The sequence below is a fragment of the Pleurodeles waltl genome, chromosome 4_1 (genome assembly GCF_031143425.1).
Source record: "Pleurodeles waltl isolate 20211129_DDA chromosome 4_1, aPleWal1.hap1.20221129, whole genome shotgun sequence".
Lineage (NCBI taxonomy): Eukaryota > Metazoa > Chordata > Amphibia > Caudata > Salamandridae > Pleurodeles > Pleurodeles waltl.
This window is the reverse complement of record NC_090442.1, coordinates 37781030-37795380: the sequence shown is the minus strand read 5'-3', so window position 1 is coordinate 37795380 and position 14351 is coordinate 37781030. Positions and strand designations below refer to the sequence as shown.

Here is a 14351-nt window from a genome sequence, read left to right as displayed (position 1 = left end):
AAGGACTGGTCTCTTGCAGATTGAGGCCCCTAGTTGATTGTGTGGTATAAATCACCCTTACAACCATTTTTGCTATAAACTTGAGATCTTTCTGAGATACTATCTCACAGACTTCTTATGAATGAGGAACTCTGAAATTGTCACATTCCAATTTGTACGTCCTTAAAACTCTGCTGGTTATTCAAATGGGCAGATTGTTTTTTAAATTCCTTTCTGTCTCGAGTTGTAGTTATATTGATACAGAGGCATAATTATTGAATGATATATATTGGTTTGATTGAAATATGTTCGTAGAGGTGGTGATAGGCTTTCTGTGTCTGTCTGAGAGCAAGGACCGGTTAACGTCTTTTTCCAAGAGCAGTTTGTTGTGAAAGGTATCAGACAAAGGAGTATGTATTGTGATGTGGTTCTCTGACTCCTTCTGTCCACTTGCCAAAAGTTCCATGGCCCTATGATAGCACAAAAACTGTAAGATTGAAGTGGTGTGTGCCGGAGGTTTAAAATGGTCAGTTTAATTAAAGACAGAAAAGTGAAACGAATGACTGCAGAAATACTGTATGTGGCCATGAACTGAGATGAAAGGATGATTTTGGAACTCTGTCTTGCAGATTACCCTCAATGCCGCAATGGATAGGGCACTACTCTCACAGACCAGGGTGTGTAAGTTTAAGTCTATCAGAGGTGCACACCCTGAACTAATACATTTTTGCTGAAACCTAATCATATTGTTTACTCTTCCTCGTAGCAGCTTGCCAGGGTGATAGTATATTGCAACAGAACAATTCCACTTCTTCACTGAAAAGAGTCATGCTGGTTACCCAAATGTGCAGCGTGTCATTTTATACAACTTTCTTTATTGAAATTAAACTTGGACTCACTTGAAATATTCTCTTTCAAAATGAATGTTTTGAGCTGCTGTGAATTTTATTTCTACAGGTGGTGACAGGCTTTCAGGTACGTGCTTAGGTCAAGGCCCTGTTCATGTCACTTGTATGAGCTAATTCAGGGAGCAAATTAGCAAGTCAATAAATGGGAAGTCTGAACTACTGTCAAAGCAGTTTCATTCTCTTTTCAAATAATCCAAAAATACCATTGCAGCATAAAACAGAGTATTCAATAAAAGAAGAAGGAGGATTAACGGCAAAAAAGCACAGCATAAGATATGAAACTTTGGAAATTATCTAGATATTGTTTGAAAAAACTCCTTTGATGGAAAGAAGATGAAGAACGGTATGGGATCCTGTCCTGCGCACCTGTAATTGATATGTTCCACATCCATTCATACCACCTAACCCTAAACACCCAAACATATTGCAGTCAGTGACCATGTGGCCTAATGGATAAGGTGTCTGACTTCTGATCAGAAGATTGAGGGTTCGAGTCCCTTCATGGTTGAGTCTTTTTCTCACTGCACCCAACTTATCTTTACATACAAACTGGAAACACACTCTTACAATACTCCTTTCACTCTCACTCATTAAGAAAGCCCAATGCAAACTGCACAATCAGTCACGTTATGCCTTCAGCATTGCTACTTTTCTGTCTTTCTGCCATACCAAAGTACCTCTTCATAAATGCCACGGATATGCAATACGTATACAACAATATGACATGGCGCAATCATTCTGAACAGAACTGTGGGTAGATTCATTGCAGGGAGTGTGTGCGTGCAGAAAGCAGAAACTATGCATGGGTAGAAGCTCTATGATTTTCTCCAGGAATAATGCAAATTGTCCCTCAGAAAAAGTATAGTACTAGAGAAGAATCATAAAGGATTGACACAATTGCTGCCTTTGCTGTTGCCCATGTTGTGTAATCTGTCAAGGACTGGTCTCTTGCAGATTGAGGCACCTAGTTGCGATTGTGTGGTATAAATCACCCTTACAACCATTTTTGCTATAAACTTGAGATCTTTCTGATATACTATCTCACAGACTTCTTATGAATGAGGAACTCTGAAATTGTCACATTCCAATTTGTACGTCCTTAAAACTCTGCTGGTTATTCAAATGGGCAGATTGTTTTTTAAATTCCTTTCTGTCTCGAGATGTAGTTATATTGATACAGAGGCATAATTATTGAATGATATATATTGGTTTGATTGAAATATGTTCGTAGAGGTGGTGACAGGCTTTCTGTGTCTGTCTGAGAGCAAGGACAGGTTAACGTCTTTTTCCAAGAGCAGTTTGTTGTGAAAGGTATCAGACAAAGGAGTATGTATTGTGATGTGGTTCTCTGACTGCTTCTGTCCACTTGCCAAAAGTTCCAAGGTCCTATGATAGCACAAAAACTGTAAGATTGAAGTGGTGTGTGCCGGAGGTTTAAAATGGTCAGTTTAATTAAAGACAGAAAAGTGAAACGAATGACTGCAGAAATACTGTATGTGGCCATGAACTGAGATGAAAGGATGATTTTGGAACTCTGTCTTGCAGATTACCCTCAATGCCGCAATGGATAGGGCACTACTCTCACAGACCAGGGTGTGTAAGTTTAAGTCTATCGGAGGTGCACACCCTGAACTAATACATTTTTGCTGAAACCTAATCATATTGTTTACTCTTCCTCGTAGCAGCTTCCCAGGGTGATAGTATATTGCAACAGAACCATTCCACTTCTTCACTGAAAAGAGTCATGCTGGTTACCCAAATGTGCAGCGTGTCATTTTATACAACTTTCTTTATTGAAATTAAACTTGGACTCACTTGAAATATTCTCTTTCAAAATGAATGTTTTGAGCTGCTGTGAATTTTATTTCTAGAGGTGGTGACAGGCTTTCAGGTACGTGCTTAGGTCAAGGCCCTGTTCATGTCACTTGTACAAGCTAATTCAGGGAGCAAATTAGCAAGTCAATAAATGGGAAGTCTGAACTACTGTCAAAGCAGTTTCATTCTCTTTTCAAATAATCCAAAAATACCATTGCAGCATAAAACAGAGTATTCAATAAAAGAAGAAGGAGGATTAACGGCAAAAAAGCACATCATAAGATATGAAACTTTGGAAATTATCTAGATATTGTTTGAAAAAACTCCTTTGATGGAAAGAAGATGAAGAACGGTATGGGATCCTGTCCTGCGCACCTGTAATTGATATGTTCCACATCCATTCATACCACCTAACCCTAAACACCCAAACTTGTTGCAGTCAGTGACCATGTGGCCTAATGGATAAGGCGTCTGACTTCGGATCAGAAGATTGAGGGTTCGAGTTCCTTCATGGTTGAGTCTTTTTCTCACAGCACCCAACTTATCTTTACATACAAACTGGAAACACACTCTTACAATACTCCTTTCACTCTCACTCATTAAGAAAGACCAATGCAAACTGCACAATCAGTCACGTTATGCCTTCAGCATTGCTACTTTTCTGTCTTTCTGCCATACCAAAGTACCTCTTCATAAATGCCACGGATATGCAATACGTATACAACAATATGACATGGCGCAATCATTCTGAACAGAACTGTGGGTAGATTCATTGCAGGGAGTGTGTGCGTGCAGAAAGCAGAAACTATGCATGGGTAGAAGCTCTATGATTTTCTCCAGGAATAATGCAAATTGTCCCTCAGAAAAAGTATAGTACTAGAGAAGAATCATAAACGATTGACACAATTGCTGCCTTTGCTGTTGCCCCAGTTGTGTAATCTGTCAAGGACTGGTCTCTTGCAGATTGAGGCACTTAGTTGCAATTGTGTGGTAAAAATCACCCTTACAACCATTTTTGCTATAAACTTGAGATCTTTCTGAGATACTATCTCACAGACTTCTTATGAATGAGGAACTCTGAAATTGTCACATTCCAATTTGTACGTCCTTAAAACTATGCTGGTTATTCAAAAGGGCAGATTGTTTTTTAAATTCCTTTCTGTCTCGAGTTGTAGTTATATTGATACAGAGGCATAATTGTTGAATGATATATATTGGTTTGATTGAAATATGTTCGTAGAGGTGGTGATAGGCTTTCTGTGTCTGTCTGAGAGCAAGAACCGGTTAACGTCTTTTTCCAAGAGCAGTTTGTTGTGAAAGGTATCAGGCAAAGCAGTATGTATTGTGATGTGGTTCTCTGACTGCTTCTGTCCACTTGCCAAAAGTTCCAAGGCCCTATGATAGCACAAAAACGGTAAGATTGAAGTGGTGGGTGCCGGAGGTTTAAAATGGTCAGTTTAATTAAAGACAGAAAAGTGAAACGAATGACTGCAGAAATACTGTATGTAGCCATGAACTGAGATGAAAGGATGATTTTGGAACTCTGTCTTGCAGATTACCCTCAATGCCGCAATGGATAGGGCATTACTCTCACAGACCAGGGTGTGTAAGTTTAAGTCTATCTGAGGTGCACACCCTGAACTAATACATTTTTGCTGAAACCTAATCATATTGTTTACTCTTCCTCGTAGCAGCTTGCCAGGGTGATAGTATATTGCAACAGAACCATTCCACTTCTTCACTGAAAAGTGTCATGTTGGTTACCCAAATGTGCAGCGTGTCATTTTATACAGCTTTCTTTATTGAAATTAAACTTGGACTCACTTGAAATATTCTCTTTCAAAATGAATGTTTTGAGCTGCTGTGAATTTTATTTCCAGAGGTGGTGACAGCCTTTCAGGTACGTGCTTAGGTCAAGGCCCTGTTCATGTCACTTGTATAAGCTAATTCAGGGAGCAAATTAGCAAGTCAATAAATGGGAAGTCTGAACTACTGTCAAAGCAGTTTCATTCTCTTTTCAAATAATCCAAAAATACCATTGCAGCATAAAACAGAGTATTCAATAAAAGAAGAAGGAGGATTAACGGCAAAAAAGCACATCATAAGATATGAAACTTTGGAAATTATCTAGATATTGTTTGAAAAAACTCCTTTGATGGAAAGAAGATGAAGAACGGTATGGGATCCTGTCCTGCGCACCTGTAATTGATATGTTCCACATCCATTCATACCACCTAACCCTAAACACCCAAACTTATTGCAGTCAGTGAGCATGTGGCCTAATGGATAAGGCGTCTGACTTCGGATCAGAAGATTGAGGGTTCGAGTCCCTTCATGGTTAAGTCTTTTTCTCACAGCACCCAACTTATCTTTACATACAAACTGGAAACACACTCTTACAATACTCCTTTCACTCTCACTCATTAAGAAAGCCCAATGCAAACTGCACAATCAGTCACGTTATGCCTTCAGCATTGCTACTTTTCTGTCTTTCTGCCATACCAAAGTACCTCTTCATAAATGCCACGGATATGCAATACGTATACAACAATATGACATGGCGCAATCATTCTGAACAGAACTGTGGGTAGATTCATTGCAGGGAGTGTGTGCGTGCAGAAAGCAGAAACTATGCATGGGTAGAAGCTCTATGATTTTCTCCAGGAATAATGCAAATTGTCCCTCAGAAAAAGTATAGTACTAGAGAAGAATCATAAACGATTGACACAATTGCTGCCTTTGCTGTTGCCCCAGTTGTGTAATCTGTCAAGGACTGGTCTCTTGCAGATTGAGGCACTTAGTTGCAATTGTGTGGTAAAAATCACCCTTACAACCATTTTTGCTATAAACTTGAGATCTTTCTGAGATACTATCTCACAGACTTCTTATGAATGAGGAACTCTGAAATTGTCACATTCCAATTTGTACGTCCTTAAAACTATGCTGGTTATTCAAAAGGGCAGATTGTTTTTTAAATTCCTTTCTGTCTCGAGTTGTAGTTATATTGATACAGAGGCATAATTGTTGAATGATATATATTGGATTGATTGAAATATGTTCGTAGAGGTGGTGATAGGCTTTCTGTGTCTGTCTGAGAGCAAGGACCGGTTAACGTCTTTTTCCAAGAGCAGTTTGTTGTGAAAGGTATCAGACAAAGGAGTATGTATTGTGATGTGGTTCTCTGACTCCTTCTGTCCACTTGCCAAAAGTTCCATGGCCCTATGATAGCACAAAAACTGTAAGATTGAAGTGGTGTGTGCCGGAGGTTTAAAATGGTCAGTTTAATTAAAGACAGAAAAGTGAAACGAATGACTGCAGAAATACTGTATGTGGCCATGAACTGAGATGAAAGGATGATTTTGGAACTCTGTCTTGCAGATTACCCTCAATGCCGCAATGGATAGGGCACTACTCTCACAGACCAGGGTGTGTAAGTTTAAGTCTATCAGAGGTGCACACCCTGAACTAATACATTTTTGCTGAAACCTAATCATATTGTTTACTCTTCCTCGTAGCAGCTTGCCAGGGTGATAGTATATTGCAACAGAACAATTCCACTTCTTCACTGAAAAGAGTCATGCTGGTTACCCAAATGTGCAGCGTGTCATTTTATACAACTTTCTTTATTGAAATTAAACTTGGACTCACTTGAAATATTCTCTTTCAAAATGAATGTTTTGAGCTGCTGTGAATTTTATTTCTACAGGTGGTGACAGGCTTTCAGGTACGTGCTTAGGTCAAGGCCCTGTTCATGTCACTTGTATGAGCTAATTCAGGGAGCAAATTAGCAAGTCAATAAATGGGAAGTCTGAACTACTGTCAAAGCAGTTTCATTCTCTTTTCAAATAATCCAAAAATACCATTGCAGCATAAAACAGAGTATTCAATAAAAGAAGAAGGAGGATTAACGGCAAAAAAGCACAGCATAAGATATGAAACTTTGGAAATTATCTAGATATTGTTTGAAAAAACTCCTTTGATGGAAAGAAGATGAAGAACGGTATGGGATCCTGTCCTGCGCACCTGTAATTGATATGTTCCACATCCATTCATACCACCTAACCCTAAACACCCAAACATATTGCAGTCAGTGACCATGTGGCCTAATGGATAAGGTGTCTGACTTCTGATCAGAAGATTGAGGGTTCGAGTCCCTTCATGGTTGAGTCTTTTTCTCACTGCACCCAACTTATCTTTACATACAAACTGGAAACACACTCTTACAATACTCCTTTCACTCTCACTCATTAAGAAAGCCCAATGCAAACTGCACAATCAGTCACGTTATGCCTTCAGCATTGCTACTTTTCTGTCTTTCTGCCATACCAAAGTACCTCTTCATAAATGCCACGGATATGCAATACGTATACAACAATATGACATGGCGCAATCATTCTGAACAGAACTGTGGGTAGATTCATTGCAGGGAGTGTGTGCGTGCAGAAAGCAGAAACTATGCATGGGTAGAAGCTCTATGATTTTCTCCAGGAATAATGCAAATTGTCCCTCAGAAAAAGTATAGTACTAGAGAAGAATCATAAAGGATTGACACAATTGCTGCCTTTGCTGTTGCCCATGTTGTGTAATCTGTCAAGGACTGGTCTCTTGCAGATTGAGGCACCTAGTTGCGATTGTGTGGTATAAATCACCCTTACAACCATTTTTGCTATAAACTTGAGATCTTTCTGATATACTATCTCACAGACTTCTTATGAATGAGGAACTCTGAAATTGTCACATTCCAATTTGTACGTCCTTAAAACTCTGCTGGTTATTCAAATGGGCAGATTGTTTTTTAAATTCCTTTCTGTCTCGAGATGTAGTTATATTGATACAGAGGCATAATTATTGAATGATATATATTGGTTTGATTGAAATATGTTCGTAGAGGTGGTGACAGGCTTTCTGTGTCTGTCTGAGAGCAAGGACAGGTTAACGTCTTTTTCCAAGAGCAGTTTGTTGTGAAAGGTATCAGACAAAGGAGTATGTATTGTGATGTGGTTCTCTGACTGCTTCTGTCCACTTGCCAAAAGTTCCAAGGTCCTATGATAGCACAAAAACTGTAAGATTGAAGTGGTGTGTGCCGGAGGTTTAAAATGGTCAGTTTAATTAAAGACAGAAAAGTGAAACGAATGACTGCAGAAATACTGTATGTGGCCATGAACTGAGATGAAAGGATGATTTTGGAACTCTGTCTTGCAGATTACCCTCAATGCCGCAATGGATAGGGCACTACTCTCACAGACCAGGGTGTGTAAGTTTAAGTCTATCGGAGGTGCACACCCTGAACTAATACATTTTTGCTGAAACCTAATCATATTGTTTACTCTTCCTCGTAGCAGCTTCCCAGGGTGATAGTATATTGCAACAGAACCATTCCACTTCTTCACTGAAAAGAGTCATGCTGGTTACCCAAATGTGCAGCGTGTCATTTTATACAACTTTCTTTATTGAAATTAAACTTGGACTCACTTGAAATATTCTCTTTCAAAATGAATGTTTTGAGCTGCTGTGAATTTTATTTCTAGAGGTGGTGACAGGCTTTCAGGTACGTGCTTAGGTCAAGGCCCTGTTCATGTCACTTGTACAAGCTAATTCAGGGAGCAAATTAGCAAGTCAATAAATGGGAAGTCTGAACTACTGTCAAAGCAGTTTCATTCTCTTTTCAAATAATCCAAAAATACCATTGCAGCATAAAACAGAGTATTCAATAAAAGAAGAAGGAGGATTAACGGCAAAAAAGCACATCATAAGATATGAAACTTTGGAAATTATCTAGATATTGTTTGAAAAAACTCCTTTGATGGAAAGAAGATGAAGAACGGTATGGGATCCTGTCCTGCGCACCTGTAATTGATATGTTCCACATCCATTCATACCACCTAACCCTAAACACCCAAACTTGTTGCAGTCAGTGACCATGTGGCCTAATGGATAAGGCGTCTGACTTTGGATCAGAAGATTGAGGGTTCGAGTTCCTTCATGGTTGAGTCTTTTTCTCACAGCACCCAACTTATCTTTACATACAAACTGGAAACACACTCTTACAATACTCCTTTCACTCTCACTCATTAAGAAAGACCAATGCAAACTGCACAATCAGTCACGTTATGCCTTCAGCATTGCTACTTTTCTGTCTTTCTGCCATACCAAAGTACCTCTTCATAAATGCCACGGATATGCAATACGTATACAACAATATGACATGGCGCAATCATTCTGAACAGAACTGTGGGTAGATTCATTGCAGGGAGTGTGTGCGTGCAGAAAGCAGAAACTATGCATGGGTAGAAGCTCTATGATTTTCTCCAGGAATAATGCAAATTGTCCCTCAGAAAAAGTATAGTACTAGAGAAGAATCATAAACGATTGACACAATTGCTGCCTTTGCTGTTGCCCCAGTTGTGTAATCTGTCAAGGACTGGTCTCTTGCAGATTGAGGCACTTAGTTGCAATTGTGTGGTAAAAATCACCCTTACAACCATTTTTGCTATAAACTTGAGATCTTTCTGAGATACTATCTCACAGACTTCTTATGAATGAGGAACTCTGAAATTGTCACATTCCAATTTGTACGTCCTTAAAACTATGCTGGTTATTCAAAAGGGCAGATTGTTTTTTAAATTCCTTTCTGTCTCGAGTTGTAGTTATATTGATACAGAGGCATAATTGTTGAATGATATATATTGGTTTGATTGAAATATGTTCGTAGAGGTGGTGATAGGCTTTCTGTGTCTGTCTGAGAGCAAGAACCGGTTAACGTCTTTTTCCAAGAGCAGTTTGTTGTGAAAGGTATCAGGCAAAGCAGTATGTATTGTGATGTGGTTCTCTGACTGCTTCTGTCCACTTGCCAAAAGTTCCAAGGCCCTATGATAGCACAAAAACGGTAAGATTGAAGTGGTGGGTGCCGGAGGTTTAAAATGGTCAGTTTAATTAAAGACAGAAAAGTGAAACGAATGACTGCAGAAATACTGTATGTAGCCATGAACTGAGATGAAAGGATGATTTTGGAACTCTGTCTTGCAGATTACCCTCAATGCCGCAATGGATAGGGCATTACTCTCACAGACCAGGGTGTGTAAGTTTAAGTCTATCTGAGGTGCACACCCTGAACTAATACATTTTTGCTGAAACCTAATCATATTGTTTACTCTTCCTCGTAGCAGCTTGCCAGGGTGATAGTATATTGCAACAGAACCATTCCACTTCTTCACTGAAAAGTGTCATGTTGGTTACCCAAATGTGCAGCGTGTCATTTTATACAGCTTTCTTTATTGAAATTAAACTTGGACTCACTTGAAATATTCTCTTTCAAAATGAATGTTTTGAGCTGCTGTGAATTTTATTTCCAGAGGTGGTGACAGCCTTTCAGGTACGTGCTTAGGTCAAGGCCCTGTTCATGTCACTTGTATAAGCTAATTCAGGGAGCAAATTAGCAAGTCAATAAATGGGAAGTCTGAACTACTGTCAAAGCAGTTTCATTCTCTTTTCAAATAATCCAAAAATACCATTGCAGCATAAAACAGAGTATTCAATAAAAGAAGAAGGAGGATTAACGGCAAAAAAGCACATCATAAGATATGAAACTTTGGAAATTATCTAGATATTGTTTGAAAAAACTCCTTTGATGGAAAGAAGATGAAGAACGGTATGGGATCCTGTCCTGCGCACCTGTAATTGATATGTTCCACATCCATTCATACCACCTAACCCTAAACACCCAAACTTATTGCAGTCAGTGAGCATGTGGCCTAATGGATAAGGCGTCTGACTTCGGATCAGAAGATTGAGGGTTCGAGTCCCTTCATGGTTAAGTCTTTTTCTCACAGCACCCAACTTATCTTTACATACAAACTGGAAACACACTCTTACAATACTCCTTTCACTCTCACTCATTAAGAAAGCCCAATGCAAACTGCACAATCAGTCACGTTATGCCTTCAGCATTGCTACTTTTCTGTCTTTCTGCCATACCAAAGTACCTCTTCATAAATGCCACGGATATGCAATACGTATACAACAATATGACATGGCGCAATCATTCTGAACAGAACTGTGGGTAGATTCATTGCAGGGAGTGTGTGCGTGCAGAAAGCAGAAACTATGCATGGGTAGAAGCTCTATGATTTTCTCCAGGAATAATGCAAATTGTCCCTCAGAAAAAGTATAGTACTAGAGAAGAATCATAAACGATTGACACAATTGCTGCCTTTGCTGTTGCCCCAGTTGTGTAATCTGTCAAGGACTGGTCTCTTGCAGATTGAGGCACTTAGTTGCAATTGTGTGGTAAAAATCACCCTTACAACCATTTTTGCTATAAACTTGAGATCTTTCTGAGATACTATCTCACAGACTTCTTATGAATGAGGAACTCTGAAATTGTCACATTCCAATTTGTACGTCCTTAAAACTATGCTGGTTATTCAAAAGGGCAGATTGTTTTTTAAATTCCTTTCTGTCTCGAGTTGTAGTTATATTGATACAGAGGCATAATTGTTGAATGATATATATTGGATTGATTGAAATATGTTCGTAGAGGTGGTGATAGGCTTTCTGTGTCTGTCTGAGAGCAAGGACCGGTTAACGTCTTTTTCCAAGAGCAGTTTGTTGTGAAAGGTATCAGACAAAGGAGTATGTATTGTGATGTGGTTCTCTGACTCCTTCTGTCCACTTGCCAAAAGTTCCATGGCCCTATGATAGCACAAAAACTGTAAGATTGAAGTGGTGTGTGCCGGAGGTTTAAAATGGTCAGTTTAATTAAAGACAGAAAAGTGAAACGAATGACTGCAGAAATACTGTATGTGGCCATGAACTGAGATGAAAGGATGATTTTGGAACTCTGTCTTGCAGATTACCCTCAATGCCGCAATGGATAGGGCACTACTCTCACAGACCAGGGTGTGTAAGTTTAAGTCTATCAGAGGTGCACACCCTGAACTAATACATTTTTGCTGAAACCTAATCATATTGTTTACTCTTCCTCGTAGCAGCTTGCCAGGGTGATAGTATATTGCAACAGAACAATTCCACTTCTTCACTGAAAAGAGTCATGCTGGTTACCCAAATGTGCAGCGTGTCATTTTATACAACTTTCTTTATTGAAATTAAACTTGGACTCACTTGAAATATTCTCTTTCAAAATGAATGTTTTGAGCTGCTGTGAATTTTATTTCTACAGGTGGTGACAGGCTTTCAGGTACGTGCTTAGGTCAAGGCCCTGTTCATGTCACTTGTATGAGCTAATTCAGGGAGCAAATTAGCAAGTCAATAAATGGGAAGTCTGAACTACTGTCAAAGCAGTTTCATTCTCTTTTCAAATAATCCAAAAATACCATTGCAGCATCAAACAGAGTATTCAATAAAAGAAGAAGGAGGATTAACGGCAAAAAAGCACAGCATAAGATATGAAACTTTGGAAATTATCTAGATATTGTTTGAAAAAACTCCTTTGATGGAAAGAAGATGAAGAACGGTATGGGATCCTGTCCTGCGCACCTGTAATTGATATGTTCCACATCCATTCATACCACCTAACCCTAAACACCCAAACTTATTGCAGTCAGTGACCATGTGGCCTAATGGATAAGGCGTCTGACTTCGGATCAGAAGATTGAGGGTTCGAGTCCCTTCATGGTTGAGTCTTTTTCTCACAGCACCCAACTTATCTTTACATACAAACTGGAAACACACTCTTACAATACTCCTTTCACTCTCACTCATTAAGAAAGCCCAATGCAAACTGCACAATCAGTCACGTTATGCCTTCAGCATTGCTACTTTTCTGTCTTTCTGCCATACCAAAGTACCTCTTCATAAATGCCACGGATATGCAATACGTATACAACAATATGACATGGCGCAATCATTCTGAACAGAACTGTGGGTAGATTCATTGCAGGGAGTGTGTGCGTGCAGAAAGCAGAAACTATGCATGGGTAGAAGCTCTATGATTTTCTCCAGGAATAATGCAAATTGTCCCTCAGAAAAAGTATAGTACTAGAGAAGAATCATAAACGATTGACACAATTGCTGCCTTTGCTGTTGCCCCAGTTGTGTAATCTGTCAAGGACTGGTCTCTTGCAGATTGAGGCACTTAGTTGCAATTGTGTGGTAAAAATCACCCTTACAACCATTTTTGCTATAAACTTGAGATCTTTCTGAGATACTATCTCACAGACTTCTTATGAATGAGGAACTCTGAAATTGTCACATTCCAATTTGTACGTCCTTAAAACTATGCTGGTTATTCAAAAGGGCAGATTGTTTTTTAAATTCCTTTCTGTCTCGAGTTGTAGTTATATTGATACAGAGGCATAATTGTTGAATGATATATATTGGTTTGATTGAAATATGTTCGTAGAGGTGGTGATAGGCTTTCTGTGTCTGTCTGAGAGCAAGGACCGGTTAACGTCTTTTTCCAAGAGCAGTTTGTTGTGAAAGGTATCAGACAAAGGAGTATGTATTGTGATGTGGTTCTCTGACTGCTTCTGTCCACTTGCCAAAAGTTCCAAGGTCCTATGATAGCACAAAAACTGTAAGATTGAAGTGGTGTGTGCCGGAGGTTTAAAATGGTCAGTTTAATTAAAGACAGAAAAGTGAAACGAATGTCTGCAGAAATACTGTATGTGGCCATGAACTGAGATGAAAGGATGATTTTGGAACTCTGTCTTGCAGATTACCCTCAATGCCGCAATGGATAGGGCACTACTCTCACAGACCAGGGTGTGTAAGTTTAAGTCTATCGGAGGTGCACACCCTGAACTAATACATTTTTGCTGAAACCTAATCATATTGTTTACTCTTCCTCGTAGCAGCTTGCCAGGGTGATAGTATATTGCAACAGAACCATTCCACTTCTTCACTGAAAAGAGTCATGCTGGTTACCCAAATGTGCAGCGTGTCATTTTATACAACTTTCTTTATTGAAATTAAACTTGGACTCACTTGAAATATTCTCTTTCAAAATGAATGTTTTGAGCTGCTGTGAATTTTATTTCTAGAGGTGGTGACAGGCTTTCAGGTACGTGCTTAGGTCAAGGCCCTGTTCATGTCACTTGTATAAGCTAATTCAGGGAGCAAATTAGCAAGTCAAGAAATGGGAAGTCTGAACTACTGTCAAAGCAGTTTCATTCTCTTTTCAAATAATCCAAAAATACCATTGCAGCATAAAACAGAGTATTCAATAAAAGAAGAAGGAGGATTAACGGCAAAAAAGCACATCATAAGATATGAAACTTTGGAAATTATCTAGATATTGTTTGAAAAAACTCCTTTGATGGAAAGAAGATGAAGAACGGTATGGGATCCTGTCCTGCGCACCTGTAATTGATATGTTCCACATCCATTCATACCACCTAACCCTAAACACCTAAACTTATTGCAGTCAGTGACCATGTGGCCTAATGGATAAGGCGTCTGACTTCGGATCAGAAGATTGAGGGTTCGAGTCCCTTCATGGTTGAGTCTTTTTGTCACAGCACCCAACTTATCTTTACATACAAATTGGAAATACACTCTTACAATAATCATTTCACTCTCACTCTTTAAGAAAGCCCAATGCAAACTGCACAATCAGTCATGTTATACCTTCAGCATTGCTACTTTTCTGTCTTTCTGCCATACCAAAGTACCTCTTCATAAATGCCACGG

The 14351-nt window shown here is 39.1% G+C and overlaps 8 non-coding genes across 8 annotated transcripts; all 8 read left to right on the top strand.

The window, feature by feature from the left end:
• Positions 1–1322: 1322 nt before the first annotated feature.
• On the top strand, positions 1323–1395 carry TRNAR-UCU (transfer RNA arginine (anticodon UCU)). Its single transcript has one exon. It is a non-coding gene; the product is annotated as a tRNA-Arg (tRNA).
• A 1751-nt stretch (positions 1396–3146) lies between these two features.
• On the top strand, positions 3147–3219 carry TRNAR-UCG (transfer RNA arginine (anticodon UCG)). The gene has a single exon. It is a non-coding gene; the product is annotated as a tRNA-Arg (tRNA).
• A 1751-nt stretch (positions 3220–4970) lies between these two features.
• On the top strand, positions 4971–5043 carry TRNAR-UCG (transfer RNA arginine (anticodon UCG)). Its single transcript has one exon. It is a non-coding gene; the product is annotated as a tRNA-Arg (tRNA).
• Positions 5044–6794: 1751 nt separating this feature from the next.
• Positions 6795–6867, top strand: TRNAR-UCU (transfer RNA arginine (anticodon UCU)). The gene has a single exon. It is a non-coding gene; the product is annotated as a tRNA-Arg (tRNA).
• Positions 6868–8618: 1751 nt separating this feature from the next.
• On the top strand, positions 8619–8691 carry TRNAQ-UUG (transfer RNA glutamine (anticodon UUG)). Its single transcript has one exon. It is a non-coding gene; the product is annotated as a tRNA-Gln (tRNA).
• A 1751-nt stretch (positions 8692–10442) lies between these two features.
• On the top strand, positions 10443–10515 carry TRNAR-UCG (transfer RNA arginine (anticodon UCG)). Its single transcript has one exon. It is a non-coding gene; the product is annotated as a tRNA-Arg (tRNA).
• Positions 10516–12266: 1751 nt separating this feature from the next.
• Positions 12267–12339, top strand: TRNAR-UCG (transfer RNA arginine (anticodon UCG)). The gene has a single exon. It is a non-coding gene; the product is annotated as a tRNA-Arg (tRNA).
• A 1751-nt stretch (positions 12340–14090) lies between these two features.
• Positions 14091–14163, top strand: TRNAR-UCG (transfer RNA arginine (anticodon UCG)). The gene has a single exon. It is a non-coding gene; the product is annotated as a tRNA-Arg (tRNA).
• Positions 14164–14351: the final 188 nt, after the last annotated feature.